Below are 5,216 nucleotides of genomic sequence, written 5' to 3' on the forward strand. Positions count from 1 at the left end.
AATTAAAAAAGTATAAAATAGCTCTAAACATACTCAAAACACCAAAAATACTTGAAATATCTATGATTTATCTATCCAAATATTCAAACCAAATCAAATTTTATGTTAAGTTTAGGTATTTTGACATATGTTATTCAAATTTGTACGTAATATATTATTTTTTTATAGGTTCTAAGAAATTTTAAGTATATAATGAATTTTAAATTTTAAAATAAATTTAATGGGTTATCTGAATCCGAACCAAACCCGTAATGATCCAAACCGAACCCGAACTGAAACTTAGAAATACCCAAATGGAGCTGCAATCTTTAATCTCGAAAAAACGAAATCCGAATAGACCCGAACCGAATCCATTCGACTACCCGAACGCGAGTGCTCTGTGGATTCAAAGATATGTTTATTTGTAGTGTTTACAATTTGAGGGCTTATAAATTGCCACTAAAAAAAGTTTGAAGGTAAAGAAAATATTAAGATAATGCAACGTCGAAAGTTCACAACGTAATTTATTATATTTTGTTTATTTAGATGTCGAGAATCTTTACTCACCACCCACTCACTCACTTTCTCCATCATTTGGAATTTGACTTCCGTTCCTCTCATCTTCATCTCCCAAGTCTCATCAACTCTTTCAATCTTCGTAAGCCCTTTTTCTCTGCGCTGTTTGTCTCTCGATTCTGTTATCACGACAGGTTTCTTCTTCTGTTTGATGGTTTCAATGTAAAGTTTCATTCTTTGATTCAATCGACAATTGATCCAAATGATGTCTGATTGTATACTGGTTGTTGGTTTTAAAACTATGGATGATGATATGATGATTACTGGAACTGTTTGCAATTTATGTGTTTCAGTTGCAAAGGTTGGATTACAAGATCAGTTAACCATGGATTCTTATGGAACTGACACGGTTAAGGAATTAGACCAAACTAGTGAGGAAGAGTATGCAACACAGTCCAAGTTAATCAAAGAGTTTATAACTATTCCCAGCATTGACAAAGCTTGGATCTTTAACTCTGGTTCTGGTAATGAATGACCAACCACCTTTCACATATCAAACTTCTTCTTGGAATAAAAATATTCACTTATACTGCAGGTCCTCAGGCAATGGTTGCCATGAGTCAAGCAACCTTTTGGCTAATAAGAGGAGGAAGTTTATGTTATCTGGACATATCTCAAAAGAGAGTAGTAACCTGTCTGTAAACTTTCACTGGGCGCCATTTCCTGTGGAGATGACCGGCGCATCTGCTTTTGTCCCCTCTCCTTCGGGTCTGAAGCTCCTTGTAGTCCGGAATCCTGATGATAAAGAATCTCCTACAAGTTTTGAGATATGGAGTTCTTCTCATCTAGAGAAGGAGTTTCATATTCCACAGAAAGTTCATGGCTCTGTATACGTTGATGGATGGTACTCTACTTTTCTTTTTTTTTGGCTTATTTCAAATTCAATGTCTTGGGGAAGTAGAAAAATTGAGTGAGGCTTGTGTGTGTGTGTATGTATGATGCAGGTTTGAAGGAATCTCTTGGAACTCAGATGAGACTTGTGTTGCTTATGTTGCTGAGGAACCATCTCTTCCCAAACCTACATTTGACCATCTAGGCTATTACACGAAAGACAATGTTGGTTTGGACAAGGATATTGGAAGCTGGAAAGGTCAAGGAGATTGGGAAGAGGAATGGGGAGAAGCATATGCCGGAAAAAGGCAGCCTGCCCTGTTTGTTATCAATGTTGACAGGTTTCATAAAAATAATAACAAGAATAGTTACTCTTTACATTTTCTAATTCTCGTCTCTCTAGCAGTGGAGAGGTCGAGCATATCAAAGGAGTTCCAAGATCGATAAGTGTTGGACAGGTTGTTTGGAGTCCAAGCAGTAAAGGCTCAGCTAAGTATTTAGTTTTTGCCGGATGGTTAGGAGATAAAAGAAAGTTTGGTATTAAGTACTGCTACAACAGACCATGTTCCATATACGCAATAAAGTTTAGAGACGCTTCGTCTGGATCGGATGAACCAAAGTGAGTTTGTGGTTACTATAACTCACTAGAAGACAACTTGATAGTTCCTAATTTCCGATAAAATCTTACAGAGTTTCCGTTACTTGTGTTCCAGAGATAATGCAAAGGAAGCATTCCCTATTCATAATTTGACCAAGAGCATAAGCAGCGGTTTTTCCCCACTGTTCAGGTTTACATCTTATGATTTTTTTTGAATTATGTATTTACCAAAAGCATTTGTTCTCCTTTCTACTCTGTTTACAACTGAGCCATCTTACACAGCTTACTTGTAGTAGTGTTAACGTGCAATGTTCGTTTTAGTTATGACCAGTTAAAGAACTTACTCTCATCTTTTTCCTTCTCTCACAGCAAAGATGGCAAGTTTCTTCTGTTTTTATCCGCAAAGACCGCTGTTGATTCCGGGGCGCATTGGGGAACCGAGTCGCTTCATAAGATTAACTGGCCAAGTGATGGGAAACTTTCTGAGTTAGCTGATATTGTTGATCTGGTGAGATTATACGTACCTGTTTCTCCCTATAGAAGCTTCAAACTTTCTATGAGCTGGACACTTTTTGTTTCTTAACAACTTATAACGACTCTCTCTACACCAATAAATCTGTCTTTAGTGGCAATTAAACTAAAAAAATCACTAACTGTTATTTGATATATTCAAATACATGCAGATTCCAGTTGTGAATTGTCCTGATGATGGTTGTTTCCCTGGACTCTATGTTACTGGCCTGCTGAGTGATCCGTGGCTGTCAGATGGACATACTCTTATGTTGTCTTCCTACTGGCACAGTTGTAGGGTAATACTCAGCCTAAATATGCTAAGGTGACTGATGATTTGATATGATAAGTTTCCAAGTTATCTTCTTCTGCTGCTACGCTAACTGATGGTAGAAAAATTACAGTGGTGAACTGTCACGTGCCAGCCCTAATGATTCAGATTGTTCATGGAGCGTTCTTGCGCTAGATGGTGATGATATTGTTGCCGGTAACATCTTTAACTCTTAATCTCAGTTACTAACTGTGCCAATGTCACCTTAAACTTAAAACACACACCAGGTAACAACTGTATGTTTTCTTTTCTTCTTTTTTTTTCCTTAGTGTGTAGCAGTCCAGTGAGTGTTCCTGAAATTAAATATGGAAAGAAAGTTGTTGATCCAGCTGGGAGGCCTTCATGGCAGTGGTTAGATATCCAAAACCCAATATTTAAAAGCTCTGAGAAGGTTAAATCATATTAGCCAAATCCTCTAGATTTGAATGATGTTAATCTTTTTCTGTACTAATATTTTTGTTTCCACCGCTTCAGGTCACGTCTGGGCTTTCATCTCTTGAGTTTAAAATTCTCAAAGTTCCAGTCAGTAATGTTTCTGAATGTCTTACCAAAGGTACTTTAACTCTCAATCTTATTTGTTGTTTTCGTTTTTGGTTGATAAACTTTCTGACTAATTAATTTCCATATGATCAAGGGGCCAAAAAACCAATTGAAGCTATATATGTATCGTCTTCAAAGTCCAAGGAGAATGGGATATGTGATCCTTTAGTTGTTATTGTCCATGGAGGCCCTCATTCAGTCGCACCTTGCAGCTTCTCCAAGACTTTGGCATATCTCTCCTCAATTGGATACAGTCTGCTGATTGTAAATTACAGGTTCACATACAGCTCCATTTCCATTAGTTAATCAACAACCTTCTGGAGATCCGAACTTGTGTTTTTGGTGATTCATTTGGGTTGAAAGGGGTTCGTTGGGATTTGGGGAAGATGCTCTGCAGTCTCTACCTGGAAAAGTTGGATCACAAGACGTGAATGATGTGCTCTCGGCTGTAGACCACGCTGTTGAAATGGGACTTGCAGACCCGTCTAGAATAACCGTACTAGGTGGTTCTCATGGTGGGTTTCTCACCACACACTTGATTGGCCAGGTAATGTAGTTCACTTCACTCACCTTTGTAAGTTATGGCACCGGAATAGAATTCTTATACCAAAGTTTTGCAATAGGCCCCGAATAAATTTGTGGCAGCAGCTGCAAGAAATCCTGTATGCAACCTTGCGTCAATGGTTGGGATTACGGATATACCTGATTGGTGTTTCTTTGAAGCCTATGGTGACCGTACTCACTATACAGAAGCCCCATCACCCGAAGATATGTCTCGGTTTCATCAAATGTCTCCTATATCACACATCTCAAAGGTCAAAACCGCACCACTTCCGTTCTTCTTCGATAAGTTTGAAGACATTCATTTAATGATCCTTCTTGTGCAGGTGAAAACACCCACTTTGTTTCTCTTGGGAACTGTGGATCTCCGTGTTCCCATTTCAAACGGAATTCAAGTAAGATCAATCTGCAACTCTTTCAACTTTGCAGATCCAAAACATTATTGGTAATATTGTTTATTCATGTATTCTTGATTTGTATAGTACGTCAGAGCCTTAAAGGAGAAAGGCGTTGAGGTTAAAGTGTTAGTCTTTCCAATGACAATCATCCCTAGACAGGTAGACAAACACAAACAAACAAATGCTGTCTTCTTTTATATTGTTTATAGCTGTAGCATCTCTATGAGAACGTTTGTTCATAGCTAAATCATCTTGTGATTGTTTTATTATGCAGACCGCAGACGGATTATGAAAGCTTTCTCAACATTGCTGTATGGTTCAACAAGTACTGCAAGCTGTGAACACCTCATTTCTTTTTTTTTTTTCTGAATATTGGGTTTATTAACTGAAGGGAAAATAAAAAGAACTTTTAAATTAAAGAGACTTTGGTCCAGTGCGGTTATATAGCCTGGCTTATCTCCGATTGCTTGCAACAAAGACGACTTCCGATTTGGACTTTAGAACAAGGGTACTTTCAGCTCATGCCATAACTATTTAGATGATAATTTAGAACAAGGTTACTTTCATCTCATACCATAAATATTTTGAAGATAATGTAGCTTGGGAGGTGTCTGCAAATGAAAAACTTGAATGGGGAAATTAAGGTTTTTAAACTCGACCCGGATATTGGGTCGACCGCGGATCAACCGTTGACTAACAAATAAACTATTTTTGTTATATAATAATATATTATCTATTGAAAAATATAAGAAATATTTTATTTTTTTAAAATATATAAAAATACTTAAATTTAGTTATTTTTTGTTTTTATTTTCATTTTACAAACAAAATATCAAAATATTTAGACTATTTAACATTTTTTTGTAACAAATTAGGAGTTATGGTATATAAT

The 5,216-nt window shown here is 36.9% G+C and overlaps 1 pseudogene; it reads left to right on the forward strand.

Annotated features, from left to right (window-relative positions):
- The first annotated feature begins 565 nt into the window (after positions 1–565).
- On the forward strand, positions 566–4,910 carry LOC125597758 (annotated as a pseudogene).
- Positions 4,911–5,216: the final 306 nt, after the last annotated feature.

Source organism: Brassica napus, unplaced genomic scaffold (genome assembly GCF_020379485.1).
Source record: "Brassica napus cultivar Da-Ae unplaced genomic scaffold, Da-Ae ScsIHWf_1538;HRSCAF=2138, whole genome shotgun sequence".
Classification (NCBI taxonomy): Eukaryota; Viridiplantae; Streptophyta; class Magnoliopsida; order Brassicales; family Brassicaceae; genus Brassica; species Brassica napus.